Here is a 23,210-nt window from a genome sequence, read left to right as displayed (position 1 = left end):
AAAAGTAAATAACAAGAATGCCATAGTCGGACGTCTGAGCAACATCACATAAAGGGCTTATATCAAAAGTAAATAACAAGAATGCCACAGTCGGACGTCTGAGCGACATCTCATAAAGGGCTTTGTAACGCCCTCGATGCGGCTATATCTCCCACGTGTCGAAGCATGACTTAGAGGCATAACCGCATTGAAAGAAATGTCGCAAGTGAGGTAATCTTCGCAAACAACCCATGTAATACAATAAGGGAAAAGATACATAGTTGGCTTACAATCGCCACTTCACACAAATACATGAATAAAGCATTACATTCATCCAAATACACTCAAGGTCCGACTACGGAACCAAAATAAAAGAAGACTACCCCAAAAGCTACACAGATCCCCGATCGTCCCAAGTGGGCTCCACTACTGATCAACTAGAAATGGAACAACATAACGAACACGATCTTCAAGCGACTAGCATATTTGGTGGCTAACATACGCAAATGAGAGCGAGAAGAGAAGGCAAAGCACGTTCGAGAAACTATGATCAAGAAGTGATCCTAGAGCAACCTACGTCAAGCATAACTCCAACACCGTGTTCACTTCCCGGACTCCGCCGAGAAGAGACCATCACGGTTACACACGCGGTTGATGCATTTTAGTTAAGTTAAGTTTCAGGTTTTCTACAACCGGACATTAACAAGTTCCCATCTGCCCATAACCGCGGGCACGGCTTTCGAAAGTTCAAATCCCTGCAGGGGTGTCCCAACTTAGCCCATCACAAGCTCTCACGGTCAACGAAAGGATATCCCTTCTCCCAAGACAATCCGATCAGACTCGGCATCCCGGTTACCAGACATCCTCGACAATGGTAAAACAAGTCTAGCAAAGCCACCCGGATGTGCCGACAAATCCCGATAGGAGCTGCACATATCTCGTTCTCAGGGCACACCGGATAGGTCAAGCTACGAGTAAAACTAGACCTCGAGTTGCCCCGAGGTGGCCCCACAGGCTGCCCATTTCGGACCAACACTTAGAGAAGCACTGGCCCGGGGGGTTAAAATAAAGATGACCCTTGAGTCCGCGAAACCCAAGGGAAAAGGCCAGGTTGTTAGTGCAAATGGTAAAACCAAGGTTGGGCCTTGCTGGAGGAGTTTTATTCAAAGCGAACTGTTAAGGGGTTCCCATTATAACCCAACCGTGTAAGGAACGCAAAATCCGAGAACATAACACCGATATGACGGAAACTAGGGCGGCAAGAGTGGAACAAAACACCAGGCATAAGGCCGAGCCTTCCACCCTTTACCAAGTATATAGATGCATTAATTAAATAAGAGATATTGTGGTATCCCAACAAAATATCCATGTTCCAACAAGGAACAAACTCCAATCTTCACCTGCAACTAACAACGCTATAAGAGGGGCTGAGCAAAGCGGTAACATAGCCAAACAATGGTTTGCTAGGACAAGGTGGGTTAGAGGCTTGGCTTAGCAATATGGGAGACATGATAAGCAAGTGGTAGGTATCGCAGCAAAGACATAGCAAAAGAGCGAGCAACTAGCAAGAAAAGATAGAAGTGATTTTGAGGGTATGGTCATCTTGCCTGAAATCCCGCAAGGAAGAAGAACAATTCCATGAAGAAGACAAACGGACGTAGTCGAACGAATCCTCACAAACGCGATGTTAACGGAACCAACCCGAAGAAGCAACACCTGAAAGTAGCAAACAACATAGTAAACAACCCTCACATAATCATGGCATGATGCACAATCAAGTATGATGTATGTCCAGTTTAATGAAGCATGACATGGCAAAGTGCACAAGCAATTTTACAAATTAAATGAAGCCCAATATGCAACAAGTTGCATATTGACGAAACACCATAACATTTATTTAGTTCTCCCCCGTTTAGGTACCCAACAATATTAAATGTTGTTAAACATGGCAAGAGGTGAGGCAAAAGAAATCTACCTATCTAGGCAAGTTTAAATGAGGCCGGAACAACAAACAACAAGTCCAGAAAATCCTCATAAGCAAATTATAAGGTTTGGTACTGTTCTGCCGTAAACCATATTTTAGAGTTGTTAAACATGCAAAGTGATGCCACCAAGTTAAACTATGCATTTTTCTACCCCATTTACATATAAAGTTTGTTAGGTTTGGAGCTACGGTTATTTAGCTATGAATTAAATCATTTTAACATGACATAGGGGCAAATTTAACCAAACATCATTTTAAACATAGATGAAAGTGACATATTATGAAACTAGACAAAATTCTAAGCATGTTTCATATATAATGTTTTAACATATGATGCACGGTTGTTGAGTTATTATATGCATGAAATAGGAGGGTTTTTCTGTAAAAACTGCTGTCTCTGGAAAATAGGAAAAAACGTTATATGGAAAAAACATGAAACAGGCCGTCTCTGTTGGCCCAACAGAGCACAGAGGGTTTGGGGGTGGCTGCTCACATGGGCCACGACCCAGTTCAGTGGAGGAGGCAGGCCGCGAAGGGCATGCCGGCCTGGAGGCGCGGTCAACGCGGGCGGGACGAGGCGCGCTGCTCTCGTCCTGGAAGCAGAGGATGCAGGCGGCGGAGGACCTGGTGCTGGCGTCTCCCGGCAACGAGGATGGGGCGGATCCAGGTGGAGGCGACCAGGAACAGGGCGCGGGCGCGGATCCAACGGCGGGGGTTCCATTCTCGGCGCCGGAATGGAGGCGGGATGCACCGGCATGGGAGCTTGGAGCTTCGAGTGGTTCGGGCGCGATGCAAATGTAGAGGAGGCTGGCTCCAAGGCGGATGGGCGCGGGTCAACAGGGCACACAGGAGGTCCCTGGCGGCGGGGCTTGGAGAGTTCGTCGTCGAGGAAAGAGCTCCACTCCGGCGAACTCCCATGGCGGCGGTGGTTCCTGTAGGGCGGCGTCACTGGTGAGGAGCAGAGAGAGGGAGAAATGGAGGGAGAAGAAATAGGCGATGAAGAGGAGCGATGGGGAGCTCTTGACCTGGCGGGGGGATTGGCAAGGCTCGTTGGCGGTGAGAGCTTCGGTGGCCGGGGCTCCTCTCCTATTGGGCTCGAGCGAGGCAACAAGGAGGAGGCAGGCGCGAGGCCTCCTATTCGTCTGCTGCGGCCGGAAGGACGAGGAGGAGGGCACGCAAGGTGGAGCTCGGGCGCGCTGGATCGGGGAAAAGGAGGAGGTTGGAGAGGATTTGGATCAGGAGGAGTGCGGCTCTGGTTGGCTGGGCGATGGGATCGAGGGAGATTGAGTGAGGGGATCCCGAGAGGATTAGTGGCGGCGGCCGAGAGGGATGGATGGGACAACTCCCCAAGAAATTAGGGTTGACTGTTTATATAGGTAGGTTGGTTAGGTTAGGGGCTACTCAGTCCATCCGATCGTAATCGGACGATCCCAGATAAAATAGCTAGGGAGTCCAAATAAGAAAACGGTGATGTTTTGTAGACGTTTGGGGATGATCCGGACACAACGGTGATGACTGCCCGGGTCGGGTTCGGGACAGCTTTTCGGACACGCGCGCGAGGAGGGCCGCGGGCTGACGAGAGAGGTTAGGTAGGGCCTGACGGTGAGTGGTGGTGGGTTGAGAAGAGAGGGGGGGAAAGCAACCCGGCAACTGTTTCCGAAGACCGGAAACGTCCGACGATAGACCGACTATATTGTCGCTATAGTAAAACGTTGGGGCGTCAAACGAACTCCGAATGCGATGAAACTTGACAAGCGGTCTATCTACACTATAATAAGACCACACGCCAACTTTCAACCCAATCCGAGAACATTTCCCGGCCACTTATAAAATAATATTTCGAAGGTGCCGCGGGTGCGTGCAAGTGTGTCTGGGCTCAGAACGGACAACGGAAGGAACTGGGAGACCGGGACAGATGCAAGTTTTGAAAACATGATGATGCAATGCACATGATGACATGATAGGAAGCAACACGCAAGCAAATGACATGGCAATGACAGCGAATAACTGGAAGACACCTGGCGCATCGGTCTCGGGGCATTACAACACTCCACCACTACGAGAGGATCTCGTCCCGAGATCTAGAATGGCACCGGAGGGACAACGGAAGAGGAAGATAAGCAGTAAAAACTAAGTTGCTTCTTTAACAAACGAGTGAAACCATGAACCTTGAGAGGTTGAACAAATTGAAAGAAAGAATACAATGGAGATGAACGAAATGAAATCACTCTGTTGGACAAGGAACCAGAAATACAGCGAAAAAGGCGAGCTTAAGTGACAAGATAGACATTGAAGCCACTCCGGTCAAAACAAAATAGAGAAGGAATAAGAATGATATAATTAGGGCAGCACTCCGACTGAAAATGGAAAGAAATGAACATGAACTTGACAAGATGAGAGGATACTTGATGAGATCAAACATACTCCCTCCGGAAGTATTGAAAGAATGGTACAAGGGGTAAGAAAGATTTCAGACGGCACTCCGGTTGAAAAGAGAGGAAAAACTTGATAAGATGAGAGAACTTGAATGAAAACACGACACTCCGGTTGAATGGATAAGCAAAATGAAAGAACATGATCTTTGACAAAAATGGAATGATGGGTCGAAGAGTGAAACATCACAATGCCTCCGGAAGAAATAATAGAAGATAGATCGTTGGAATAAAAGAATGTAGAAGAAAAAGCCAAGTTCTACCACAAATGAGCTTAGAGAGCACCCTTCGAGGAAGGTTAAAACGGAGTTGTTGGAAAACCAACAGCGAAATCATAAGCTTGAAGTGGGCTAATGGAAAACATCTCAAAAATGAGGTGACAACCTGCCACTCACAGGAGAAAGAATTGGATTGATATGAACAAGGAGACGAGAAGCTTATATCACCGGGAGGATAAGTGAAGAACTCAGGTCATTTATAAGCACCATAATTAGCAACAATCCTTAGGGAAGGCTTTAGGCGAAATATAACCCAAGATAACTCCAATGACGAGATTGATGGATTTTAAAATGCCTCATTCTTGTGAATGAAGAATGATATATTGCCACCTCAAAAGATAAGGGAGAACAATTGCAGACCGGATTGCAAGACGAAGAATACTTGAGCTACTCTGAAAAGAATCTCGATGAACACTTCGAGAAGGAATTAAATCCTTGATGAACCATTGTGTAGAACCTCCATGAAGAACTCTGATAATAAAAGAATGATCAAACGAATGAAGGATGAAAAGAATAAGGTTGAAGCCTTGCAATGATTAGATGGATCTCCACGACGAGATAAAGCGGCAAAAACTTGGAACTCTGGAAAAGAAAGATGAACAAAAGAAATCAAGAATTTATTCATCATGAACAAACTCCGAAGGAAGGAATTTATCACTTGGATGAAACAAGAATAAGAATTACATTATGCTTATCCTTCACCAATTTAAATTGATGACAAGCAATGGATTTTTCCATACTACTTATTCTCGTAGAAAGGATTAAGATAGATATAGAGCAAACTTGGGGAAAAAACTTCAACGAACCACCCGTAGGATTAAAACAACGAATGGATTAATATGATAACCATGGGATAGAATCTTGAGCAAACCACCATAATAACAGGAAATGACCGAGATAAAGGGATGAATCACCGTTAAGAAATAAAGAATGAATGAAGATACTTGAGGGAATTTGGTACAAGAGAACGAAGAGATCACGAGCTGATTATAGAATATTTGAATGATGCACCGGTAAGATTAGGAGAACGATAACTGAAAGCTGAGAATGATTAACTCTGAGATTATGGGCTCCGGAGAAACAAACTAAAAAGACTCCTGAATTGCTCCGGAAGGGTGAAAAGAATACTCACAATCGAAAACAATTAAGAGAGGATGGCACGAAGCTAGAGCCATGAATCTTGAAGAGAATGGAGCAAGATTGAGAGAAAATCTTCTTCGGTCTTCAAAAGTTGGAAAAGACAATGGGAAACACCAACAAGAATTGTTGAGATACTCCGGAATGAAAATTAGAAAGTTTGAGCCAACGATGAAAAGAAATTGGAAGCTCTTGGAGAAAGGCATTTGCCTGATGATAATTCATACTTACGTCAAACTTCAAAAGAATTTAGGATAGCTCCGGGAAAATAAGAAGAGTCAGGTAAGATCCTGGAAAAAGACCTGTGGGTTAGGGCCCACTCAAAAGAAACACCATTGAACGATTTAAAGAGAAATTGCACCGGTTGAATTAAATGGCTTGAATGAGATAGCAATCTCGAAATAGGTTGAACAACTGTTGAACGAAAAGAAGAGCCTTCTGAGATATCTTCAACACTTCGGATATGAATAGAGAGAAGATCGATTAAGAGGTGCACCGGCTTGGGAAAAGCATTTGAAACAATGAAAAAGAATATGGTCAACAAAGCTTGAATTGAATCCACCGAAGAAGAAAAAGAATGAAGAATGATAAACTTGAGTCTCCGTTAGAATCTTCCTGAGAATCACCGGATAAAAACATTGACGGAAAAGAATGGAGAGACTTCACATCCATAAGATGATACTTGATTAAGAAATCTGAGTCCTTGAAGAAAACAAGGGTGGGAGGGTGGGAAAACAAAAGCAATTTGGGACGGATTAAGCAACACCGTTGAGAAGAAATGATAATTGATCTTACTGATGTTGAAAAGATCGGATCCACTTGAAGAGAAACACACCGGTTGAAAAAGAATTAACAAGACAACCTCGATGATCAAGAGGGATTAGTATTCACATCGGGGTATGAGAACACCGCTTAGGAAAGGTATGGAATCAACATTTGACTTCGAAGAAACTCGAATACCAGACTCAAAAACAAAACAAAGGATTGGCTTGCAGAATAAGCCGGAACAAACATATGATAGAGATTTCATCCGAAGTTTTTGTGGTGGGGCCTACACGGGCTCGATCATACAACACCATCATGTACAAGGCAGTGCATATGACATACGAAGCGTCCCCGAGTCGGCATAGCCAAGGACTCTTTAAGATGCAACGAGCACACTGTAAAACCAACCGTGGATAGGCGGACCACTAGACGTCGAACCCCAATTTCATATCATACATCTGTCGGAAAGATATCCTAAGAGCTACTTGAATTCCCACTTATAAACTCCCGAAACTTTCCGGTTATGCAATCATGTGTTGGGGATACAGGGGAAGCATAATATCTCACCCAAAACTAGCAAATCCTACATCCAGTTGTATCCATCCTTCAACACATAACCAAGAAACCTTCGGAAATCGTTTACCTCAACCTTCGAAAAGCATCCGTTATACGAGTTATGGCAATACTCCCGAACTCCCGCCCCAGTACTGGGTGGCGTCGAGGTTATCTCACCAACAACTGCATAAAAGAGATTTTCGATGTCGGCGAAACTCAGGTATTCCAGAATCTCAACGATAAAATTGTGACGACAACACCTCGGAGCTCAACTCCCCGGGACACTGCCACAACCCCTAAATGTCAGGAGGCACCAAGAACAATGTTCTCGTCACAAAACCATCGGAACGATTCCAAGATACCCGCGTGATCCTAAAAAAATTAGTGAAATTTGAGAAGAGAAGAGTCAAAACTCTACGCCAGGATGCCTCACCAGAGCAACAAAGGGACTGAGGAGTAAAAAGAATCCTACTCTCCGATATATATAAACCTATAAGACTCAAAACATTTTTCTAGACTCAACAACGCCAACGATTCGATCAAGCAGGGGGCTCCTAAGTCGGGGAAGGCTCTGATACCAACTTGTAACGCCCTTGATGCGGCTATATCTCCCATGTGTCGAAGCACGACTTAGAGGCATAACCGCATTGAAAGCAATGCCTCAAGTGAGGTAATCTTCGCAAACAACCCATGTAATACAATAAGGGAAAAGATACATAGTTGGCTTACAATCGCCACTTCACACAAATACATGAATAAAGCATTGCATTCATCCAAATACACTAAAGGTCCGACTACGGAACCAAAATAAAAGAAGACTACCCCAAAAGCTACACAGATCCCCGATCGTCCCAAGTGGGCTCCACTACTGATCAACTGGAAATGGAACAACATAACGAACACGATCTTCATCGAGCTCCTCCTTGAGCTCGGTTGCGTCACCTGCACGGTATCATCGGCACCTGCAAGCTGGTTTTGGAAGTATCTGTGAGTCACGGGGACTCGGCAATCTCACACCCTCGCGATCAAGACTATTTAAGCTTATAGGAAGGGTAAAAGGTATGAGGTGGAGCTACAGCAAGCGACTAGCATATTTGGTGGCTAACATACGCAACTGAGAGCGAGAAGAGAAGGCAAAGCACATTCGAGAAACTATGATCAAGAAGTGATCCTAGAGCAACCTACGTCAAGCATAACTCCAACACCGTGTTCACTTCCCGGACTCCGCTGAGAAGAGACCATCACGGTCACACACGCGGTTGATGCATTTTAGTTAAGTTAAGTTTCAGGTTTTCTACAACCGGACATTAACAAATTCCCATCTGCCCATAACCGCGGGCATGGCTTTCGAAATTTCAAATCCCTGCAGGGGTGTCCCAACTTAGCCCATCACAAGCTCTCACGGTCAACGAAGGATATTCCTTCTCCCAAGAATATCCGATCAGACTCGGCATCCCGGTTACAAGACATCCTCGACAATGGTAAAACAAGTCCAGCAAAGCCACCCTGATGTGCCGACAAATCCCGATAGGAGCTGCACATATCTCGTTCTCAGGGCACACCGGATAGGTCAAGCTACGAGTAAAACCAACCCTCGAGTTGCCCCGAGGTGGCCCCGTAGGCTGCCCATTCTGGACCAACACATAGAGAAGCACTGGCCCGGGGGGTTAAAATAAAGATGACCCTTGAGTCCGCAAAACCCAAGGGAAAAGACTAGGTTGTTAGTGCAAATGGTAAAACCAAGGTTGGGCCTTGCTGGAGGAGTTTTATTCAAAGTGAACTGACAAGGGGTTCCCATTATAACCCAGCCGTGTAAGGAACGCAAAATCCGGGAACATAACACCGATATGACGGAAACTAGGGCGGCAAGAGTGGAACAAAACACCAGGCATAAGGCCGAGCCTTCCACCCTTTACCAAGTATATAGATGCATTAATTAAATAAGAGATATTGTGATATCCCAACAAAATATCCATGTTCCAACAAGGAACAAACTCCAATCTTCACCTGCAACTAACAACGCTATAAGAGGGGCTGAGCAAAGCGGTAACATAGCCAAACAATGGTTTGCTAGGACAAGGTGGGTTAGAGGCTTGGCTTAGCAATATGGGAGACATGGTAAGCAAGTGGTAGGTATCACAGCAAAGGCATAGCAAAAGAGCGAGCAACTAGCAAGCAAAGATAGAAGTGATTTCGAGGGTATGGTCATCTTGCCTAAAATACCGCAAAGAAGAAGAACAATTCCATGAATAAGACAAACGGACGTAGTTGAACGAATCCTCACAAACGCGACGTTAATGGAACCAACCCGAAGAAGCAACACCGGAAAGTAGCAAACAACAAAGTAAACAACCCTCACATAATCATGGCATGATGCACAATCAAGTATGATGCATGTCCGGTTTAATGTAGCATGACATGGCAAAGTGCACAAGCAATTTACAAATTAAATGGAGCTCAATATGCAACGAGTTGCATATTGACGAAACACCATAACAATTATTTAGTTCTCTCCCGTTTAGGTACCCAACAATATTAAATGTTGTTAAACATGGCAAGAGGTGAGGCAAAAGAAATCTACCTATCTAGGCAAGTTTAAATGAGGCCGGAACAACAAACAACAAGTCTGGAAAATCCTCATAAGCAAATTATAAGGTTTGGTACTGTTCTGCCCTAAACCATATTTTAGAGTTGTTAAACATGCAAAGTGATGCCACCAAGTTAAACTATGCATTTTTCTTCCCCATTTACATATAAAGTTTGTTAGGTTTGGAGCTATGGTTATTTAGCTATGAATTAAATCATTTTAACATGACATAGGGGCAAATTTAACCAAACAGCATTTTAAACATTTTAAACATAGATGAAAGTGACATATTATGAAGCTAGACAAAATTCTAAGCATGTTTCATATATAATGTTTTAACATATGATGCACGGTTGTTGAGTTATTATATGCATGAAACAGGAGGGTTTTTCTGTAAAAACTGTTGTCTCTGGAAAATAGGAAAAACGTTATATGGAAAAAACATGAAACGAGCCGTCTCTGTTGGCCCAACAGAGCACAGAGGGTTTGGGGGTGGCTGCTCACATGGGCCACGGCCCAGTTCAGTGGAGGAGGCAGGCTGCGAAGGGCATGTCGGCCTGGAGGCGTGGTCAACGCGGGCGGGACGAGGCATGTTACTCTCGTCCCGGAAGCAGAGGACGCAGGCGGTGGAGGACCTGGCGCTGGCGTCTCCCGGCGACGAGGATGGGGCAGATCCAGGTGGAGGCGACCAGGAATAGGGCGCGGGCGTGGATCCGACGGCGGGGGTTCCATTCTCGGCGCCGGAATGGAGGCGGGATGCACCGGCAGGGGAGCATGGAGCTTCGAGTGGTTCGGGCGCGATGCATATGCAGAGGAGGCTGGCTCCGAGGCGGATGGGCACGGGTCAACAGGGCGTGGAGGAGGTCCCTGGCGGCTGGGCTTGGAGAGCTCGACGTCGAGGAAGGAGCTCCACTCCGGCGAACTCCCATGGCGGCGGTGGTTCCTGTAGGGCAGCGTCACTAGTGAGGAGCAGAGAGAGGGAGAAATGGAGGGAGAAGAAACAGGCGATGAAGAGGAGCGACAGGGACCGTTAACCTGGCGGGGGGATTGGCAAGGCTTGTCGGCGGTGAGAGCTTCGCTGGCCGGGGCTCCTCTCCTGTTGGGCTCGAGCAAGGCAACGAGGAGGAGGCAGGCGCGAGGCCTCCTGTTCGTCTGCTGCGGCCGGAAGGACGAGGAGGAGGGCACGCAAGGTGGAGCTCGGGCGCGCTGGATCGGGGAAAAGGAGGAGGTTGGAGAGGATTTGGATCGGGAGGAGTGCGGCTCTGGTTGGCTGGGCGATGGGATCGAGGGAGATTGAGTGAGGGGATCCCGAGAGGATTAGTGGCGGCGGCCGAGAGGGATGAATGGGACAACTCCCCTAGAAATTAGGGTTGACTGTTTATATAGGTAGGTTTGTTAGGTTAGGGGCTACTCAGTCCATCCGATCGTAATCGGACGACCCCGGATAAAATAGCTAGGGAGTCCAAATAAGAAAACGGTGATGTTTTGTAGACGTTTGGGGAAGATCCGGACACAACGGTGACGACTGCCCGGGTCGGGTTCGGGACAGCTTTTCGGACGCGCGCGCGAGGAGGGCCGCGGGCTGACGAGAGAGGTTAGGTAGGGCCTGACGGTGAGTGGTGGTGGGCTGAGAAGAGAGAGGGGGAAAGCAACCCGGCAACTGTTTCCGGAGACCGGAAACGTCCGACGATAGATCGACTATATTGTCGCTATAGTAAAACATTGGGGCGTCAAACGGACTCCGAATGTGATGAAACTTGACAGGCGGTCTATCTACACTATAATAAGACCACACACCAACTTTCAACCCAATCCGAGAACATTTCCCTCCCACTTATAAAATAATATTTCGGAGGTGACGCGGGCACGTCTAAGTGTGTCTGGGCTCAGAACGGACAACGGAAGGAACTGGGAGACCGGGACAGCTGCAAGTTTTGAAAACATGATGATGCAATGCACATGATGACATGATAGGAAGCAACACGCAAGCAAATGACATGGCAACGACAGCGAATAACTGGAACACACCTGGCGCATCAGTCTCGGGGCGTTACAGGCTTATATCAAAATTAAATAACAAGAATGCCACAGTTGGACGTCTGAGCGACATCACATAAAGGGCTTATATTTCGTCATTCGAATTTAAGTAGCTCATGAATTTAAATCATCCCAAGGAAATACTTAGTACATAATAATAAACCGGTTAGTCCGTCCACAGAAATAACATTCAGCCAGGTTTACCACTCTTAGTTTCATGCTTATTCTCCGGAGACTGTCACTGGGGTTGACACTAAGATCGACACTGAGACTGACACTAACACTGAGATGATGTCCAGGTCCATGATCGTGGACATGGATACTCGAATGGTTTTGACTCTGCAGAGTTTGTACTCTTTAACCACAGCCAACGGATTTCAGTAGTCACAAAGGACTAGTTCCGTTTACGGTATTTTAGAAGAAACACATCTAACCAGTACACACCCATTCCACATTCCGCTGCCAGGAATGATCCTAGGCAACGTTCAAGAGAAACTTTAAGACGGGGAGGTCACAACCTCGAATGGCATGGGATCAAATTTATATCGCGCGCTCTAAGGGGTGCCCCCCTCTCGGTCCCAACCAGAAACACCCATGCCCCCTGACCGGATGACGGGCTTTAATCCAGGGCCATGGAACCCTCATCACAGCCCCTCTATTTGGTGTGTACAAGGAAAGAGGTTTGCAACTTACTAAACCGCATTCTTTGCAGAAAACATGTGGTAGCACGGAAGGGAACGGACGGGAACAAGACTCGATCCACATTGATACTTGTGTTACATGGTTGACATAAGACTGGCATGCTTCAACAATACCAGCTCACAACCTATCATGCCACTACATTATCAGATTGTCTCACCATCATGAACACATCGACTTCGAAGCTCACCTGTAGCTTGCCTTGCATGCAATATAACATTCACTAATGCTTATATAAACATGCCATGAGAAAACTACTCAAGCAAACATGCAAAACACTCATCATATCAAAGGTTCAAACATGCTTGCCTGGTTCGGAGTAGCCGGAGTCTAGCTCGGCGAAGTTTGCGGTTCCGTCACCTCCTCCGGTATCTACAGTATAAAAAAATCGGATAGTAACGTGAATACCGAGCGTGCATAAAAATTGTTCCAAATATTTTTCAAATAAATATGATAAAAAACTAGACAGAAAAATAAAGATGACAGAAAAAGAATCAACTCAAAATCATCTTTTGTTTAAAAGTTATTAAGGTTTTAGTCCAGGGACTCATCTATAATGAAACAGAAAGTTTCCAGGGGTTAGTTTATAAAAATAGAAAACGTTTTGGTTTGAAATACGCCAACCCCAAAGGAACACGTATTTTACCCGAAGGTGTTTTCAGAAAACGGTTCGAATAAGATGGGGAGAGGCTGACGAGGGGGTCCCACCCGTCAGGTTTAAAACTTTTAAACAGAGCACACCGGCACCCGAGGGCCGCGGCGGTCGCCGGCGTCGATCCACGGCGAGGTAGGGGGAAAGGAGGGTACCTATGGACTCACTGAGCTCTCCCGCGTCTGTGGGTGGTGGAGTTGGTCGTCGGCGAGCACCACGTCCATGGCGGCCTCCACTGCGGCGGACGGTGGTTCGGGCGGTGATGGATCTCGCCGGAGAGGGTTGCAAACGTCAAATTGGGGCTCGGGTTAGAAGAGTGGGTGCACTAGGAGGCGACTGGCACAGTCTGGGAGGCGGGGGTGGTCTCACCAGAGAGGATCTTGCCGAAGCCCGAAGCGGATCGGGGCGGCCGGAGTCAGGGAAGAAGGCTCTCCCGAGGCCTTCTGGCGAGCGTGGCGAGGTTCTGAGGAGAGGAGGGGAGGTGCTGGGTTGCGGACGAGCTCGGGGTCGCTATTTATAGCCGGCCCGAGGCGGTTGCCGAGAACGGGATAACTCTGGTAGGTGATTACGGCGAGGCAGTGGTCGGGCTGGAGGTTTAGGTGATTGGGCATCATCGTGATGGTCCACTGGTTCCGTTCAAGGGCTAAATTTGGTATGACTTGGCTGATACTCCAAGCTCTCGATGGAACGGCCTCACGGGCATGTCGGCGGCAGGGAGCGTGCTCTGTGCTTTCCAGGCCACGACGACGGCTCTGCAGCACGTACAAGGGGACGGCCACGCGGAGGCGCCTGGTGGTGTGGGTGGTGCTGGACGGCGCCGTTCCACGCTGCTCCTCTCTGGCAGCCGTAGCGAGTGTTGCTGCCGCCGCTCACGGGGGCGATGCACCTCTGCCAGCTCACCGTCGACGCTCGCAACAGTCCATGCAACAGTGCGGCGCACTGGATAAGGAGGGGGAACAGGGAGCAAGGCGCCACTGCAGTTACTGGCGAGATCGACGTGAGGCTCTGAATAAAACAACACTGACGACTCAAACTGACCACTGAAACTCTGAATTTGACAGGAACAGTGCACGCCAGCTGTTCGACGAAATGTTTTGGGCACGAGGGAAATTTTTCTGGAGCTGGGACTTGGTGAGGTGACCTCTTGATGCATCTAGAGGCTGCATGATTTTTCTCAGATTTTTAGGAAAAGAAAACAAATGAATTTCACCAAAAATGGAAAATCTGGTCCAAACTTGCAGCAAGCACATTTTGAAAATTTTGAATTGTGGACCAGTGGATCTTGGTTGAGGGTGCTAAGGACTAGCCAGAGAAATTTATTTGGAGTCAAAACTCAAAGGAAATTTGGCAGTTCCTTTGTAAATCTCTAAGGTCCAAATTAAATGACAGAAAAGATTTTGAGGTTAAAATAAATAGAAATAAAATTTAGGGGAAGTTGAAACTTGCTGGGATTGGATGCTTGGCTTGATCCAAAGTAGGGAGGTGGGTTTTGGAAGAAAATATTTTACCTAGGTCATGGCAAGAGGATACTTTTTGGATGGGGAAGAATAAATCCAAAACTTTGGAACTCTTTTTATTAAATAGAAATTGTAAAAACCTTCCAACCTTATTTGTGCTGAGACAATACAAGATAAAAAACCCTCAAGACCAAAGATCAAGATTTGGATGAACCCAAAAAAATACTTGTCATAAAAGATTTTTTTTGAAAAGGAGGGTCTTTTAGAAGAATTTTAAATAACCTCCTTCAAATCAAATAGAGAATTTGATAAAACCAAATCAAAATTTTTGGAGTGTTGCAACACCTACCCCCTTAGGAAAAATCTCGTCCCCGAGATTTCAGCTGATCCTCAAATAGGTGTGGGTATTCTGCCCGAAGGAAATCCTCTCTTTCCCATGTTGCTTTATCCTCGGTGTGATTGCTCCACTGAACCTTGAAAAACTTAGTTGTTTTCTGACGTGTCCTCCTTTCAGACTCCTCTAATATTTTTATTGGACGTTCTCTGTAGGTGAGGTCTGGTTGCACGTCAATGTTCTCATGAGATACATGCTTCTCCGGGTTGCTTATACATTTCCTCAACTCTGAGACGTGGAACACGTCGTGGACGTCTGACAGCTCTTTGGGTAGGTCTAGCGGGTAGGCTACTGTGCCTCTTCGTGCAACCACACAGAAGGGTCCGATAAATTGTGGTGCTAGCTTTCCTTTAACTTTGAATCGTTGCAGGCCCCTCATAGGAGATACTCGTAGGTACACATATTCACCGGGTTCAAAACCGACCTCACGTTATTTGTTATCACAATAACTCTTTTGTCGGCTCTGGGCTGTCTTGAGTCGATCCCTGATTAGTCTAACTTTCTCCTCAGCTTCCTTGAGCATGTCTGGGCCGAAGATACGATTGTCTCCTGTTTCTGACCAGTTTAATGGGGTACGGCATCTTCGCCCATACAAGGCTTCAAAAGGTGCCATTTGTAGACTGGCTTGGTAACTGTTGTTGTATGCGAACTCGGCATACGGCAAGCTTTCTTCCCAACTGGTTCCATAGGTGAGAACGCATGCTCTTAGCATGTCCTCTAGAATTTGGTTCACACGTTCAGTTTGTCCTTCGGTCTGGGGGTGGTATGCTCTACTGAATACTAGTTGAGTCCCCAGAGCTTGTTGTAACTGATCCCAAAATTTAGAGACGAATTGAGTGCCTCTGTCGGATATTATAGTCTTTGGAATTCCATGCAGACAAACTATACGGGAGAGGTAAAGCTTGGCAAGTTTCTGAGTGGTGTGGGTTGTCTTTACTGGGATGAAATGTGCCACCTTAGTTAATCTATCTGTGATGACCCATATGGCATCATTTCCATGTTGTGACCGAGGTAGCCCGACAATAAAATCCATTCCAATTTCGTCCCATTTCCACTCAGGTATCCTGTTTGGTTATAATAGACCTGTTGGTTTTTGGTGCTCGGCTTTAATGCACTGACATGAATCACAACACGCAATGAATGCGGCTATATCCCTCTTCATACCGTGCCACCAAATTTTTTCCTGAATGTCCTTGTACATTTTGGTTCCTCTAGGGTGGATTGAATATGGAGCGGTGTGGCCTTCGGCTAGAATTTGCTGTTTGAGGTCCTCTATATTTGGTACGCAAAGTCGGTCTCCATACCATAATATTCCCTTATCGTCTATGACGAATTCTGAGGCCTTGCCCAGACTCACTTTTCTTTTTATGCCTTCAATGCTGGGGTGTCCGTGCTGAGCCTTCTTAATTTGTTCCATTAGGGTGGGCTGTATTTCCGAATTTGACACAGTGCCTTCAGTGACCATCACCAAGTTGAGTTTGGCGAACTCCTGCTGAAATTCAGGTCAGGTCTCAAGTTCTGTAGACCGTCGTTGCTCGAGCTGGGGTTTCGACTAAGAGCATCTGCCACTACATTCGGCTTTCCTGGATGGTAGTGAATGCCAACATCATAATCTTTCACTAATTCCAACCAGCACCGTTGTCGTAAATTGACTTCTGGCTGTGTGAAAATATATTTGAGACTTTTATGGTTTGTATATATTTCACAACAATTTCCAAGCAAAAAGTGTCTCCACTCTTTGAGTGCATGAATGATTGCTGCCAATTCCAAGTCATGAGTAGGATAATTTTCTTCATGCTTTCGTAGTTGCCTGGAAGCGTATGCGACTACCTTGCCTTCTTGCATTAGTACGCATCCGAGGCCCTTCTGGGATGCGTCACAATATACTTCAAAACTCTTGTGTATGTCTGGTACAACCAATACTGGTGCTGTTGTTAATTTCCTCTTGAGTTCTTGGAAACTTTTCTCGCAAGCTTCAGTCCATACAAATTTCTTATCCTTCTTGAGTAACTGTGTCATTGGTTTTGCTATGGTGGAGAACCCCTCAATAAACCTTCGGTAATATCCAGCCATTCCTAGGAAACTTCGTACATCTGTCACGTTGGCTGGTGGTTTCCAGCCAAGTACGGCCTTGACTTTTTCTGGGTCCACGGCAACACCTTCTTGGGTCAATACGTGGCCTAGAAAACCAACCTGTCTTAACCAAAATTCACATTTGCTGAATTTGGCGTATAATTGATGTTTCCTTAATTCTCCCAGTACAATTCTGAGATGTTCAGCATGCTCTTCTGGTGTCTTAGAGTATACCAGAATATCATCAATGAAGACCACAACAAATTTGTCCATAAATTTCATAAAAACTTTGTTCATGAGATGGACAAAATATGCGGGGGCGTTTGTTAGTCCAAACGGCATTACTGTAAACTCATATAATCCGTATCTGGAGGTGAATGCTGTCTTAGGGATATCTTCTGTCCGTACTTTTAATTGATGATACCCCGACCTTAAATCAATTTTTGAGAAAACCTTGGCTTGTGCGAGCTGGTCAAATAAATCATTTATCCGTGGCATCGGATATTTGTTTTTGATGGTGACCATGTTGAGTGCTCGATAGTCTATACATAATCTCAGTGTCCCATCCTTTTTCTTGGCAAATAATACTGGTGAACCCCAAGGTGAGGAGCTGGCCCGTATAAATCCTTTGTCCAGTAATTCTTTTATTTGCTTCTTTAATTCTACCAACTCGGAGGGTGCCATTCTATAAGGTTTCTTGTAAATGGGGGTGGTTCCAGGTGCTAGTTCAATGATGAACTCTATTTCCCGGTCTGGTGGCATGCCTGGTAGTTCTTCGGGAAATACGTCAGGGAACTCACATACCACTGGAACTTTTCTTAACTCTGAAATGTCCACCTTGTTCAACTTTGGTTGCCGTGATATTGGTCTTTCTTGAGCTGCAACTTTTATCGTCTTCCCGTGATGATGAGTGACAATTACAGTCCGATTGAAGCAGCCGATAAATCCCTTGTTGGTGGTTAACCAGTCCATTCCTAGGATAACATCCAGTCCCTTATTTTCCAATACGATGAGGTTTGCCTGAAACTTTAGTCCCTCAGTCTCAATAACCACACCTTGGCAGTAACTCTGAGTGATTTGCTTAATCCCGGGGGACTTGATGATCATGGATTTTCCCAAGGGAAGCATCGAAAAATCATGTTGCAAAGCAAATTTCTTTGAAATGAACGAGTGAGAAGCTCCAGAATCAAACAAAAGCGTGGCAGGTATTGTGTTGACAGGGAACATATCGAGTACGATATCCGGGGCATCCTGTGCTTCCTCCTTGGTCACATGGTTCAAGTGACCCTTCTTGTGATTGTTATTGGGGTTGAAGTTGTTACGCTTGGGTGTTAAATTATTCTCACTGTTGTTCGGCTTGGGGGCCGAGTTTCTTGGCTTTGGGCACTGTTTAGCATAGTGTCCTTCCTCTCCACAAGCGTAGCAACTAAAACCTGGGCGATATGTGAAATCCTTGTCCCTTGCATGAATTTTTTTTGTTTGGGCGTAGAACAGTGGTTGTGGATTTGTTCGCTCCAATTTTCTAAAGGTCAGTCTTGTTCCGGTTGTTGCGAGCATGAGTAGTCTTGTCCCTTTTTTGCTTGCGAAAATCCTCCAAGCTGCGGCGCTCATTTTCCAATGTAATAGCCTTGTCCACAAGTGTTTTGAGATCCAGAAAAGTGTGTACGACTAGCTGGCATTTAAGTGCTGGTGCCAGACTGTCCAGAAATTTTTCCATCTTTTTATTTTCAGTCATATGCTCTTCGTTGGCATAACGAGATAATTGAGTAAACTGACTATTGTACTCAATCACTGTCATGCTTCTTTGCTTGAGGTCATCAAACTCCCTCTTCTTGATCTTCATAATACTTCTGGGAATGTGCGCCCCACGAAAACCTTCTTTAAAATCTTCCCAGGTGATGTTATTTTCATTCGGGTGCATGTGTAGGAAATTCTCCCACCATGATGCAGCTGCTTCTGTGAGGTAGTGAGGTGCACAAAGTACCTTCTCACGGTCCGAACATTGTGCAATAATTAACTTCCTTTCAATGTCTCGAAGCCAGTCATCGGCCTCAAGAGGTCTATCAGTATGAGAGAACATTGGGGGACGTGTCTTTTGTAGTTCAGACAACTTGGAATGCTGCTGATATGGTTCACGGTGATTTCCCATATTGATAACATGGTTCATCATTTCTTGATGCTGCTGCTGGCTTTGCTCATAAAGGCGGCATACTTGAGAAAATGCTGTTTCACTGCTTTGCTGACTTGACCGCCCCTGAGTGAAATTGTTACTTGTCTGGGTACCATAATTTTCTTCTGGCGGACTTGGCATGGAACGAGTCCAGGGACGAGGCATTTTCCACTCTGGGGTATTTTTGCAGAAATCATGAGAAAACTGAGTGGCAAAAATAAATAGTTTTGCAAAGGCTGATTTTTTTAAGAACTCCAACATTTTTCAAGGAAATACTTGGTTGCGCATGGAGAAGGACCGCTCAGTACATATCTTACACGCAAGCCGTAATTATACAATACATCACTCAGGAAGTGCGTACACATTCCTGACATGTTATTTAGGCTAGTGCACTTCTCCGAGTTCCTACAGTCAGCCTGGCTCTGATACCAAGGTTGCCAGGACCGGTTTTCCAATAAAACATTTATTGAAAAGTCAACCCTTGTATTGATCAGTACAAGATAATCCTTCTTACTGGTAGACAAATCCTTGATAAAGAAATCTAGACGTACTAAATATTATACAAGGTTGAGCTGAGGCTGCTCAACAATTTATTAAAAGCACGCAGATATTATACATAAAGGCGGATATGACACAAGGGGTGTGGTGGCATACTACTGACTCGTAATAAAGGTGGTGGTGGATACGTCACAGTGAAGTGGGTGACATGACTCCAAAATCTTACAGTTCATCAAGCGCCGGAGTGAGGCTCGATGAATTTATTTGGGTAGCGGAAGCGTATATAATACAAGTGACCAAATCCAGGATCGCACGGGACTAACTGGGACTCCTCTAGGCGTCGGACTCGCTATCGAACTCCTCATCCATGAGATCGCCTTCATCAACATCTGGCCAAATCAACAAGCCAGGTGAGTACTTTGAATGTACTCGCAAGACCGTTTGGACATAAGATATAACAACTGCAAACATGATGCACATGAGCAGATTAGTAATGCACACTCAGATAATAAATTTTTCACTGCACGATAAATAAAAGGGAGTCAGGCGGTAGTCCTCCCAAAATCCCAATAAAAATAGCTGAAGACCAATCGGGTGTCTGAAGCGACGCCTCGAAAGGTAAAAATAAATTAACATGCTGTAGTCGGGCGTCAGGGCGACACCTCATAAAGGGCTTATATTGAAATGTAAATGACAGTGCGTGCCTCAATCGAACGTGTAAGCGACATCTCGAAAAGGGCTTATAATGAAAGTAAATAATCAGGATGCCACTGTCGGACGTCTGAGCGACATCACATAAATGGCTTATATCGAAAGTAAATAACAAGAATGCCACAGTTGGACGTCTGAGCGACATCGCATAAAGGGCTTATATCAAAAGTAAATAACAAGAATGCCACAGTCGGACGTCTGAGCGACATCACATAAAGGGCTTATATCAAAAGTAAATAACAAAAAAGCCACAGTCGGACGTCTGAGCGACATCACATAAAGGGCTTATATCAAAAGTAAATAACAAAAAAGCCACAGTCGGACGTCTGAGCGACATCTCATAAAGGGCTTATATCAAAAGTAAATAACAAGAATGCCACAGTCGGACGTCTGAGCGACATCACATAAAGGGCTTATATTTCGTCATTCGAATTTAAGTAGCTCATGAATTTAAATCATCCCAAGGAGATACTTAGTACATAATAATAAACTGGTTAGTCCGTCCACAAAAATAACATTCAGCCGGGTTTACCACTCTCAGTTTCATGCTTATTCTCCGGAGACTATCACTGGGGTTGACACTGAGATCGACACTGAGACTGACACTGACACTGAGATGATGTCCAAGTCCTTGATCGTGGACATGGATACTCGAATGGTTTTGACTCTGCAGAGTTTGTACTCTTTAACCACAGCCAACGGATTTCAGTAGTCACAAAGGACTAGTTCCGTTTACGGTATTTTAGAAGAAACACATCTAACCAGTACACACCCATTCCACATTTCGCTGCCAGGAATGATCCTAGGCAACGTTCAAGAGAAACTTTAAGACGGGGAGGTCACAACCTCGAATGGCATGGGATCAAATTTATATCGCGCGCTCTAAGGGGTGCCCCCCTCTCGGTCCCAACCGGAAACACCCATGCCCCCTGACTGGATGACGGGCTTTAATCCAAGGCCATGGAACCCTCATCACGGCCCCTTTATTTGGTGTGTACAAGGAAAGAGGTTTGCAACTTACTAAACCGCATTCTTTGCAGAAAACATGTGGTAGCACGGAAGGGAACGGACGGGAACAAGACTCGATCCACGTTCATACTGGTGTTACGCGATTGACATAAGACTGGCATGCTTCAACAATACCAGCTCACAACCTATCATGCCACTACATGATCAGATTGTCTCACCATCATGAACACATCGACTTCGAAGCTCACCTGTAGCTTGCCTTGCATGCAATATAACATTCACTAATGCTTATATAAACATGCCATGAGAAAACTACTCAAGCAAACATGCAAAACACTCATCATATCAAAGGTTCAAACATGCTTGCCTGGTTCGGAGTAGCCGGAGTCTAGCTCGGCGAAGTTTGCGGTTCCGTCACCTCCTCCGGTATCTACAGTATAAAAAAATCGGATAGTAACGTGAATACCGAGCGTGCATAAAAATTGTTCCAAATATTTTTCAAATAAATATGATAAAAAACTAGACAGAAAAATAAAGATGACAGAAAAAGAATCAACTCAAAATCATCTTTTGTTTAAAAGTTATTAAGGTTTTAGTCCAGGGACTCATCTGTAATGAAATAGAAAGTTTCCAGGGGTTAGTTTATAAAAATAGAAAACGTTTTGGTTTGAAATACGCCAACCCCAAAGGAACACGTATTTTACCCGAAGGTGTTTTCAGAAAACGGTTCGAATAAGATGGGGAGAGGCTGACGAGGGGGTCCCACCCGTCAGGTTTAAAACTTTTAAACAGAGCACACCGGCACCGGAGGGCCGCGGCGGTCGCCGGCGTCGATCCACGGCGAGGTAGGGGGAAAGGAGGGTACCTATGGACTCACTGAGCTCTCCCGCGTCTGTGGGTGGTGGAGTTGGTCGTCGGCGAGCACCACGTCCATGGCGGCCTCCACTGCGGCGAACGGTGGTTCGGGCGGTGATGGATCTCGCCGGAGAGGGCTGCAAACGTCAAATTGGGGCTCGGGTTAGAAGAGTGGGTGCACTAGGAGGCGACTGGCACAGTCTGGGAGGCGGGGGTGGTCTCACCAGAGAGGATCTTGCCGAAGCCCGAAGCGGATCGGGGCGGCCGGAGTCGGGGAAGAAGGCTCTCCCGAGGCCTTCTGGTGAGCGTGGCGAGGTTCTGAGGAGAGGAGGGGAGGTGCTGGGTTGCGGACGAGCTCGGGGTCGCTATTTATAGCCGGCCCGAGGCGGTTGCCGAGAACGGGATAACTCTGGTAGGTGATTACGGCGAGGCAGTGGTCGGGCTGGAGGTTTAGGTGATTGGGCATCATCGTGATGGTCCACTGGTTCCGTTCAAGGGCTAAATTTGGTATGACTTGGCTGATACTCCAAGCTCTCGATGGAACGGCCTCACGGGCATGTCGGCGGCAGGGAGCGTGCTCTGTGCTTTCCAGGCCACGACGACGGCTCTGCAGCACGTACAAGGGGACGGCCACGCGGAGGCGCCTGGTGGTGTGGGTGGTGCTGGACGGCGCCGTTCCACGCTGCTCCTCTCTGGCAGCCGTAGCGAGTGTTGCTGCCGCCGCTCACGGGGGCGATGCACCTCTGCCAGCTCACCGTCGACGCTCGCAACAGTCCATGCAACAGTGCGGCGCACTGGATAAGGAGGGAGAACAAGGAGCAAGGCGCCACTGCAGTTATTGGCGAGATCGACGTGAGGCTCTAAAGAAAACGACACTGACGACTGAAACTGATCACTAAAACTCTGAATTTGATAGGAACAGTGCACGCCAGCTGTTCGACGAAATGTTTTGGACACGAGGAAAAAATTTATGGAGCT

Source organism: Triticum urartu, chromosome 1A, assembly GCF_056163025.1.
Source record: "Triticum urartu cultivar PI428250 chromosome 1A, HENAU_Tu73, whole genome shotgun sequence".
NCBI lineage: Eukaryota > Viridiplantae > Streptophyta > Magnoliopsida > Poales > Poaceae > Triticum > Triticum urartu.
The sequence above is the reverse complement of the archived record's forward strand: the minus strand, read 5'-3'. Positions refer to the sequence as shown.